General features: G+C 43.8%; 1 long non-coding RNA gene across 1 annotated transcript; it reads right to left on the reverse strand.

The window, feature by feature from the left end:
- Positions 1-1,881: 1,881 nt before the first annotated feature.
- On the reverse strand, positions 1,882-10,474 carry LOC311421898. Its single transcript, XR_014685102.1, has 3 exons — positions 10,393-10,474; positions 2,707-2,772; positions 1,882-2,624 (listed from the first exon to the last, which is right to left on the reverse strand). It is a non-coding gene; the product is annotated as an uncharacterized lncRNA (long non-coding RNA).
- Between the last annotated feature and the right edge of the window lie 972 nt (positions 10,475-11,446).

Genomic DNA, 11,446 nt, shown 5'->3' on the forward strand with positions numbered 1-11,446 from the left:
GCTTGGGTAGAAAAAGTCAAACCTTTCGCACCTTCTTTTACAAAATCTCTTGCCCAGAGGTCTCGTAGATTTTCTATAATAGGTACTGAAAACATTTTGGCTCTATCCATTCTAGTAGCCAATGTGTTTTCAATCCCGCCTGAAGGGGAGTGGATGTATTTTTGACAAGTGTTGTTAATAATGAGTCATTTTCTAGTGCAGACAGTCTCTTGGGTTTTAACCTATAGCTTTCTTTTTCACCCCACTTACTTCTTCCCACGTGCAAAGTCATTTGGCTCTGCAGAGGCCCTGTCATGGTTATTTATGTACTCTGGACCTTTGTTTATTCCTCATCTCTCTCCTAGCACAGCTTGGTTCTGCATGGGAGTATCCCCAGGCAGAAAACAAAACACTTCAAAGAAAAGACACCATTATCTTCCTCCTCCTCCTATATGAGCTCCCGAGGTGGACTTTGCGAAGTCTGCACAGTTCTTGGCAAGGCACCAGATCAGTAGGAATATAAAAAAAACATTGACTTCATACTTACTACATCTTTGTGACATGAAAGCGCTTGATTTTCAGTGTTATATTTTCCCCTTATGTTTTCATTCTTCCGTTTGCATATGGAGAATTTGAGCTTGGAGGAGGATCTGAAACTCGTGTCATCTCTAGTCACTGTAAGACACATAGCACTATCTGGAAACTGCACACGTTCATACCCTGCATCCCACAGCCAGATACAAACACCTCTCTGCAGAAGATGCGGTCCATTTGGTGCCCTCACCAGGAGCATTCCCACTGCCCTGATACTTGAGGCAAGCGGGTGATGCTCATTCTTCCCTTTAAAGCACACTCCACGTCTTAAGGCTCTCTTGTTTATTTAAAGTTGCATGTTGAGACAAAGGCTGTATTAGACACTCTGAGTGGGTACAGTGCCTAAAAAAACAGAGTTCCAATTTCTGATGGGATCTGGGTGTTTCTACACTATAAATAATAAATAGCAATTATAATACAGGCATTTACAGAAATATATACCCATATATATACATATATACTTTATTTCCTCAACATTTTTTCTTTGTTACTATTTGGCAGTGCACTCGGCAAGGAAAAACACAATTAGAAATGCCCTGTATTGTGCCAAGAATGTTAAACAGTGTAATGAGTTTCTTTGTATATATGTGGTATTTCACTGCTGTTCTTTACTGAATTGAATGACCTGACTAATAGTTTTTCATCAGTTCTTACAGGCAAGTCTCGTGCTTTCACTCTCTGAGTAGCAGTTGGATTTTAAGAGCTGGAAGACTCAAATCATATTTCTGACATTAGGTATTAATTGCCCATCTGTGGTTAGGTGCCTGTAGGTTAAGGCAATGTAATTCCTTGTTCCTGAATGAAATATCTGTCACTGCCAGTCTGCACTGTGATCTCAAACAGTTTAAATCTTCTACAGAAGATAGAGCACAACACCATACCCATAGCTGCTACAGACAAGCAGAACACTGAAGAGCAAACACTCACCTAGAGCGTGTATCATGGTTCCTGCTTTTTTGCATTATGTGACCAAATGAGCATGGTCCCCACGAAGCTGGGAGAGGACTACGCTGCACTGGAGATAGCTCACGGTTCAGAAATGACTGCAGCTTTGAGCACGCTCTCCCCTGCTGTCTAGGGTTTGAAGACCGCAGTGAAAATGAATGCAGGTCAGTGAGTCAGTTGCTTGAATTTCTTCTGTTAACCAGTTATGGGAACGTCCACACGCTTCAAGGCTTCACTTTGCACAATTTCCCTGATGAAAATTGCAGAACTTGCCTTGCACACTAGTGGTGGTGTAGATACAACTGTGAAGGTGGTATATTTCCTTACTTCACAACAACAGGAGACATCACAGAGTGTGGCTACTTCTTACACTTTGAAATCATAGTATGACAAAAGAACATTAGTGCTGTATGGCTCCATTTTGGAGATGAGGTTTTCTTTTGAAATGTTGTAACCCCTCAGCCTCAGGAGAGGATGCCTAGTTTGTCCTACAGATGCCTGTGCTCCAACTTCTCCTTGGCTGTTTATACACTGTCCTTTGTATAGGCACCAAGCTCACTCCTGCAACATGTTGAGTGCCTCCTTGTAGGCGCTGATAGCTCCATCGTGTCACTGTCTGCAATGGGAGGGAAACGGTGCAGGCGAATGTTTATGGTGCCATAAAAACCAACAACAGTAATGAGGTGGTGACACGAGCAATACAATCTCTGCACCACTCCCAAGCTGTGCCTCTGTTCAGCGGATTCATCATCACTGCCTCTCTGACATGGCACTCCCCCAACTCTCTGGAAGGAAATCCTCAACAATCATTTCATTAACAAGGAACAAAGTACCAGCTTAGAGATGAAGGTGCTAATTGTGTCACATCAGCAGCCAGAAGAAACAATTCCTCTAGGATCACACACATTAATCTTCCGTGGCTGCTGGTCAGAGTGAGAGGCATTCCCATAGCAGTGATGACAGCTGCTATTAAGACAGCAAAACACTCTGCAAGCATGGCCATTAATGCTGCCAGCCAGGAAGCTGGGGATTCACATCTCTGTCAGATCTCAGTCTCTGGCAGTTGCTTGTTGGATAAGCATGAGGTGATAAAACAGAACACCTTGCTGAAAGGAAAAGAATTGTAATGGCTTTCCGTGCATGGACTGCTGCACTGGTGAAAGAGAGGCTTGGTTAAGCAGCACAGACCTGACTGGGTCACACTTTCTGGTCCAAAGCAACTCCATGACGCTGTCTTGAGGTTTTTTGACAGTGCTGATGAAGATAAAAGATAAGGATAAATTATTATAATATTAATATGATAACAGATAAATATCACTATTTTTACGATTTGGCTGCTGGAACAGGGATGTGCCTCAATTGTGCATCTCAGTAGTGAATATTTTCAGGGAAAGAGCTCTGCCTGCTTGTGTTTACATCCTGCCCTCACCAACTGGCATCTGAGCATCACAGAAGTGGTGTTTGGAAATGATTTCTGGGGTACCTAGTCCAGTCTCCCATTTGTCTATTGGACTGTTGCCAGCACTAGATCAGGGCAGCCAAAGCTGAAAGCCCCAGGGCACAACTACTGCACAGCCTATCCGGTAACCTGCTCTTTGCTGCACTGTCTTTCTAGTGTTGTTTTCTGCAAGGCCCAGTGAAAATATCCTAACCCATAACTTGTTGCTGAAGCACAATGGAAGTGAAGTAACCAAAGACAGCAGATTTGGTCACCCAGCTCTGCACGAGTACTTTCTTGAAAGGCAGGACCTCAGACCCAACTCCCATGTACTCCTCCTCACGCTTCTTAGCAAATTTGCCTTAGAAAGGCAAATGAGTGACTCAGCCCTGCAGGCTGGCAGAAATTTACGCCTGGGAGAACAGCATTTCCAATTCCATCCAAATTTCATGACCCTTCCTAGGGACAAATACTTCCCCTCCTGCCCACCCTGGGGCCTGACAGTGTTCCTTAAACTCATGACAATTTTAGGACTCTGTCACTGGTTTTTCAAGCTCCACCAGCAAAACCGAAAACATGGCCAATCTTCTCCTTTGCAAAACTTCCAGTTAGGCATATTCTGTGACAAGGAGTTGGTGTTAAGTGAGGAAAGAGCCCAGACTGCCATGCCAGGTGCCAAGGCACATTGGGGATGCGACAATAGCTCAGCCACAGAGTGCACAAAGACAGTACACGTCTGGCTGGAATCAAAGCCTGTTCCTTCCCTGAGCTGGCAGCTTACCTTCGTCTCCTGCAAGACCCTGACTGACCTCAACACCGTATGAGCCCTTGCCCCAGCTCCTTCAGTTGGTCTATCCATCTCTTGCTCTGAGACACAAATAGGCTTTCTTCTGAATTAAAGGTTCCAAGAAGAAGAGAAACTTGCTGCATCAGTCAAATTCCTGCACTTTTCCTTTTCTAACTTGTAGCTGGGCAAACATCCATAGAGTCCAGTAGCTAGACAGCAAAAAGAAGCAGGGAAAGAAGAAAGGTAGAAAAGAAGACAGACAATGTATGAGTTAAAGTTACGAAATGGAGGACAGAGGATAAAGTCTGGCAAAGTGAGTAAGGGAATAGGAATAAAGAGGAAGATAAGAGGACAAGAAGAAGCTTTGAGAAAAGTGGCATATAGCTTCTGCCTGGAGAGCAACCATAGATTTAGATTTCACTATTAAAAAAGGGAATCAATGGCTGGCCCTGAGCCTCACGCTGGCAGCCTCTGCTGTTCTGATCTCAGGACTAGCATCTGTCAGCAATTTTCAAGAGGAACCATTAGAAATCACAACGTTTAATAGTTTGTCTTGGCCCCCTGGAATTTTACCACCCCCATCAGCTACTGAAAAAAAAAAAAAAAAAAAAAAGCAGGGGGTTGAAAGGAGGAGTGGGGAGGAGAGTGGAAGAGGAGAAGGGAAAACAAAATGGTACTTGTACGGTTCAATGCGTGCCTCTGCCTTTCCCCCTGCTTATATGCCACATCCGCAGAGGTGATATATAGATGGTGGTTTTGGCCACATTCCTGTGAGCTCTAACAACACGGATGCTGGTTTCGAGGAGAGCCCCAGGCTGGCTGGAAATTCCCGCTGCAGGCAGCCCTGCTGGGGAGCCTTCCCGGAAGCAGAACAGACCCAGAGATTTACAGCGCTCTGCAAAGCAAATTGTTCCTGACACTCCTGACACAGAGTGACTTGTGGGCATCTCTCACATAAATCCGACAGAAAGAGAGATGTAACGCTTCCCAGAAGTGGTTCAGTCACACAGCTACCACCAGACGATTTATTCCATCTGTTCTTCTCCCCGGATCTCTAAATAGCGAACCACAAAAGGCAGTGCGGGGAGTGGGGAGAGGCAGGAGCACTTTCTCAGAGCACTTCGCCAGCCCTGGGCATGGGCAGTGCGTGGTGGTCAGCCCCAGAGAGGGCACCTGACAGGCACAATAAAAAGATTTTTAAATAAAGCATCTGAAGGGTTGGTCCTGCTTGGCACCAATATAACCAGTGTAAGAAAACTGAATGAGGAAAACAAATCATTGCAACGAGGTTTGAATGCTTTTCTACATTTCTACAGTGACAGAAGTGTGAATTGAAACCACTGTGCTGAAGGAGTGACTTACATGGCAGCTGAAGGACGGGCTGTCATGCTGGGAAGGAACCCAGTAACTGAGAAGCACCAGAATCAGGCGTCTGGTTCATTTTTCTCTAAGTGCTGAAAGCTTTTAAATGTAAAAGCACAAAAAAGACTGCAGGGAGTTTTGTGTTCAGATCTGAACTCTGATGATGCTTCAAATTCTGTAACAAGCGCAGCACCGCCTGTATACTTCCTTGGAGGTGAGACGGGTTTGTGTCCACCGAGCTTACACAGCATGAACCTCGCGCTCTTGTACTTGTGTTAGGCATACAGCGTAGCTAGGAAGCATTTCCCTTCTGTACCTGCTGCTTTATACAGAACTTGCCCTTCCTCTGCAGTGCTGGAGCTAGCAATACCCAGAGACAGGCCATGCAGAAGATACACCGGTAATCCTGGCCTCGGTCACATCCCGGAGCTGCCCAGTTTATTAAGCCTACAACCAGAGTGGGAGGAAGGAGGGAATTTTGTGAGATTTTTGAAGTGAGATTATTAAGGAGGGAGTACTAGGGTGCTTTTACTCTCCTCAGTGGCATGGGATATAGCCGTGCCTTGGGGTTACTTGCAAGTTTTATCTGACAAATTCCTTGACGCGGCGTTAAGACCTTTGTGCTCTCTCCTATGCCGTGTTCTGGTTATAACTGTTGGCCTTTAACAATGTGATTTATGTTTCATGGCTTTGGGAGGTATTTTGTGGTTTACAGAGACTCAAGGACCAGCTGGACCTTGCCAGTCCTGTGCTTTGCCAGACTGACGAGACAGCATGCTTGTAGGGGTTAGGCTGAGCCCTCAGCACTAGCTGTGAGTGACAGAGAAGAATATGGACTTTGACTTGGCATCCCCAGAGACAGCGAACTTACCTCAAGTCCACGTTCCTCTGCAGCAATGAAATGCATTTGCCCACAGACCTTCTGACTTTTCAGTGACATTTTGCTAGGAAATGGCTAAATACAGAGATTTGATAAGTTGCTCCGGGGCAGAAGGCCATGTTACCACTGTAATCATTTGATTTACACTTCCTGCACAAAGAATCCTGCTGCAGTTTGCAGATGACCCCCAGGACCCCAACCTAGCATCTCTCCTGACCTCAGAAGAGGTGAACACCTTCATCAGCTAGCGGGACAGATTGAGCAAGGAGTGAAAGAAAGACCCTGGGGAACAATCTCTCAGTCTGTGCTTAGTTTACAGAGACTTAAAAATCTTCCAAACAGGGAAACGCCAAGTGAGTTTTAAAACCTTCCAAACAGGGAGAGCTCAATGAGTTTTTCAGATCCCCTGGACTCTTGAATCATGTGCAAACACAATGTGACTTGCAACATTTCATAGCCCAAATTCCAGCAACACCATAAAACAAAACCTACTTTTATATAATATTTCCACACCAGGGACAGGGTGACAGACAAGTGACAGGGCAGATAAGTTTAATAAGACCATTAAGCAGTCAGCACTGTCTTGGCTATGAGATCTTGATTTGTCTACACATGAAACATTCATGACATTTGGAGTCTAGCTGAGTTATAGAAAAATGTCTACGATAGGCCAAATTACACTTGGCTACCTTTAACCTTGGACTAGGTTTCCACACAGAGAAGAGAGGAAGCTGTAGGTACCAGACTATTTTAAGTTACTGAAGAGATAACCTCCCATTTTATACATTTAATTCACATTTGAAAGATTCCACTATGTTTTATTACTTAACCCTATCTCTATTTTCATCACCAATTAGCTAATCGAGTCATCTTTTAATCTTTTTTTTTTTTTTTTTTTTTAACTGAAAGAAAAAGAATGTTTCCTGGCTAATCTGACACAATTCAAGATTTTAGAAAGGAACAGAGGAATCTTAGCATCTGTTTTCACATTGCCTTGACAGGGACAGACCTCAATTAAGCATCTTATTAAATGTGTCTCCTCCTGCTTTATATCAAGTCCCAGTGCTTTTGCTGAAAGTTAAAAATGTGCACACATGCTAACCACAGACTTCAAGTCCAAAGGTGGCGGAGCTGTCAATAAAGTAAGAAATACAGATTAGCTGCAAAGAAGATGGATCATGGAAACTAAAAGAGATTGTGGCAGCTTGGCTAGTATCTAGGAACACTTTAGATCCAAGTATATTTGGACATCTACTGGGGGAAGTTATCTAGCACAAAATATTCTCAAAATCAGAGCCAACTACTTTTAAATTCATTTGATGCTTTTTCCATGTTGTTCATTTTGCCATAACTGGCTGATTTGATTGATGATGCCCTTTTAGTACTCTTGCAGGTACCTCTGACATCCAGGTCCTTCCCACTGCTACAGTTAGGGCAATTTCAGTTATATGCAGGAATCAATCAGCCTATTTGGACACATGAAGAAGTAAAAAAGTAAATAATAAAAAATGATCTTGAGTTTTCCAGAATCATTTTCTCTCTTCAAAATGCTCAACATTTGCAAAAGATTTGTATAAACACAGAGCTTGTTTTTCTAGACCAAATCCGTGTGCCTGCTACAGTCTGTTCACCGATTGCCCTTGAGCTAGCCCCCTCAGCTACCACAAACCAGCTTGCACTAAGAAGTCAGTAAAGCAGCATTGCTTTACGCCAGGCAAAGACCTGGTCCATCATGTTCTTCCTGTACAAATTCCTGTTTGTTCAAATTGTTTAGACATCATAAATGCTTGCCTTCTCTCTTAGAAGTATGCAATACCTGAAGAGTTTACAGTTTCTTGTCATGCATAAACTCTCTCCCTCTGGAGCCGTAAATGTTTGATGCCTTCCAGCAACTCATCTCTGTAATCAATTCAGAGAACATTTTTGGATAATGCTGTCATATTTCCTAAAACAAAACAAGTAATTCAGAGCAGCAGATAAATTAATTTACTTTAGAATTGATTAATTTACTTTGTCTTGACTTCAGCACAGCAATGCATATCAGTGTGGGCCCAGAGATGAAGGCTGGCTATATGCAGCACTCCTTGCTGGGTACAACGGAGCAATTTCTGTGGAATTTCTTTAACTTTTTCCTTCCTCAGAATCATTTACTGAAATTTTTGTTATGAAGCAGATCTTTCTTTGTTTCTGTGAATTTAAAACAGAGACCTTGAAGAAGAGAAACAAACTTGAACCAGAAGTCAGCAGATGGAAGATGTATTGTCATGTAAGTGCCGAGTCACTGAGAGGAGTCCAGGAAAAGCAGGTGTATCTCTTTTCATGAGCATTCAAGTAAATGCTAACCATGCTTTGGAACAGAAGGCATGCTCCACACGGCTGGAACCGATGCCTGCAGAGTGTCATGAGTTGAGGTTTTGACCTCCCTGCATCATCAAGACCAAGCATTTCATTGAGTTTAAGGAAATTAAGCTCAGAAAATCACTGGAATTCAGGGATGTCAGTTAAGCCTAATGGGATATTTTTAGCTCATTTAAATGTCTATGAAATCCTGGCTGCATAGAGTTATCTGTTTGCTTATTGCTTCAAACCATATTTATTGCTAAGGGTTTCAAAGAGCACCCCCAGAAGTGAGTGACTTGCAGTGGAAGATCCTCTCTTTTCACAGGTCACATAGAGGAGGATGACTAGCACCTTGGGCCTGCTGGCTAAAACGACAGAAACTTGCTCTTTACCCACAAAATTTTCCAATTCCACCGGTGAACTTCAGGGAGAGATTTTGGCATATATCCACCAAGAGCTAGCTCAGGAAGGATGGTCCCGCATTACTGAACACAGCTGGAGCGTTAACCTCTGTCTGCTCTTCACTGCTGGCTCCAGCCACTGGTCACCAAAACCAACCCTTCAAATCCCTGCTGATCACCCTCTGTGCAGAACCGGCTGCCAGCAGTGGCTGGAGCAGACCAAAGCACAGCAGGAGCATCCACGGGCACTGCAAAACTTCTGTGTGGGCAGCATCCTGTGGATACATGGTTAGATGCAAATGAGGACTGGTAAGAGACTTTCAAAAAAAGATTTGTAGCTGTAATGCAGACACAGTGGTTTCAGGCATTCCCAACAGCTTCCTGAGTGGTTGCAACCAATATGGCAAAAAGTAAACATGGTAAGATATCAAATGTGGTCCTCAACAGCAGACAATGAAAAAGACTGTGCTGAATGATGAGGATTGTATTCACCGCTTTCCTTCAGGAACCAGAAGCAAATATGAAACTCACTGTTGGTGCAAATATCCTAAAAAGTTTGTGAAAGTGGCATAGGAGTGCAGTGCAACATAAAACACATGGGAAGTTAGCCGTATTCAACAGAAATATTTTGATACAGACACCTCATCCAAGTCCAGGTCTGGCAGAGTGGTCTGCCAGCCAGTGGTGACAAGGAAGGCCTGTAGAAGCCATGAAGGAGCCTCTAGGTCACCACGTGACCTTTAAGGATCTTTCAGATATTTGTTTTGAATCAGGAATACAAAAATAAAAATACTTTCCCCCTCATCTGCACAGACATATCTTCATTGTGTGGTTAACACAGGTGATCAGCACCGCAGTTAATTCAGCTTTGGTAAGAAGAGTTACCCCAAAAAGCAGGTCGCGCCTTCCCACTCACACACTGCTGGAATAACGGAGGCATTTCCTGGAGGTCTGCAGCCTGCAGCTAGCTGGTGCTCCTGGATTCCATCCCCATGGGACTTAATGCAGCTGTGCAGATACAACTAAACACTGGAGCTGGACTAAAGTCTCACTGAAAACAGCCATTGCATCAGGAGGCATTTGAAAAATGTGCCCTTTAGATTACATGGCTTTGCAGTGTCCTACCCTCATTTCTCTCTTGGGGATGAAACTGCTTCTTAAAGTCAACTGAATCACCTAGTGTCACCTCTAAAATGATTATTTAATTTGCCTAGGATATGATGTAAGAGGAAAAAGTGTGAGAGCAGTCTGAATCATAATGTAAGTTATTCCTTTTCCCCTTTTCCCTGGAAATGACGGGTCAGATTCTGTCTCCCAGCCTGGAGTAAAACTTTGCACTTCGTGGCAATTGTTGTCTTGCTCTTCACAAAAACACAGTGTGGTCCTCCACACAGCACCAGCTTGCAGCATGTGTGAAAGAAAGCATACGCAGAGCTGGCAGGAGAGAGAAAACAATGCAGGAAAGCAAATTCTCCTTCCTCATGGGATGAACAGCACAGCCTGCACAACAGACCTCCTAGTCCTGTCCTGCAACCACACCATGATCTCCTCATGTGGCCTCTCTTCATAAAAGTCTCTTAAAAAAGAACCAGCTGAGGAAGTTATTTTGCACACATACCTTTTAAAACTCATTTAGCTACCGTTCACCTCCTTCCCTCACACCCACCCTGTGAAACTGCCTGTCCCCTCATGTCTAGGGAAGCAGGCTGCTGCAGAAATGGAAACTCTATCATAAGCCCAGTTGATATCAATTAATGTAGACCCACTGGCTTTTATGGAGGTGCACTAACTTACAACAGCTGAGGGTACAAAGCTATTGACACTCAGCAAACTACACCAATTCTTAAAGGAGTATCTGAGCCTCAACCTCAGGATTGTCCAAAGAGATTACAAAAAGCTCTCTGTCGACGACAAGTGGGGGTGATACTATAATGAGATTATTCCCACCAAAGAGGCATCTGCTGCATGAAGAGCAGGGGCCAAGAGCTCCGTGGATGTGGGAGACTCCGTGGAAAATCTCTTCCAGCTCCATTGTGGGTGGCAGAAACAAATTTTCTAGGTCTGAAGCGACCTGAGGTTTGAAAAATGCTAAAATTTGCACTTTTATACATCTGTTATGAGATCACCAGAGGCTGTTGATTCATAGATAATGAGGCTGTCTGATACCTGCTCCTGGATGAGGGTCCCCTGGGGGAAATCCAGAATGGAGGCGCTAAGGAAAAAGCAGCCCTGCAGCCTGTGGTTTGGAGCTTTCCCTAAGACACAGCAGCGGTGTCACCTGATAGCCAAGGAGCTTTATGGTGTCAGTTTTCCCTGCTACGTAATGGTGGTATTAAAAAGCAGAGCAAGCAAAAGAATTGCATTGTATTTGTACAATGCTTGTGCTCTATTTTAACTCAACGTGCAGCTCGTCAGCAGCAGGATACAGACAGGGACTTCTGCATATGACATTTTCCTTTTGCCATGTACGAAATGAGAAATCTGCTCTGTGAAGAGTCTAATGGTGTGAGAGACAACACAGAAATTAATCCATTAGAAACCCTTAAACATTGGGAAGCATGGCTGCACATTGTGATCAGCAGCAGGAAAACAGGATCAAGTCTTAACTTGTGCTGGTGGCAGAGTCAGCAAAAACACAAATCCAACACAAGTCTGAAATCACATTCACCAGGTGGTTAAAAGGAAAATTCATTTTTTAACTGAGGAATGTTCTTTGAATT

This window comes from Aythya ferina, assembly GCF_964211825.1.
Source record: "Aythya ferina genome assembly, chromosome: 20".
Classification (NCBI taxonomy): Eukaryota; Metazoa; Chordata; class Aves; order Anseriformes; family Anatidae; genus Aythya; species Aythya ferina.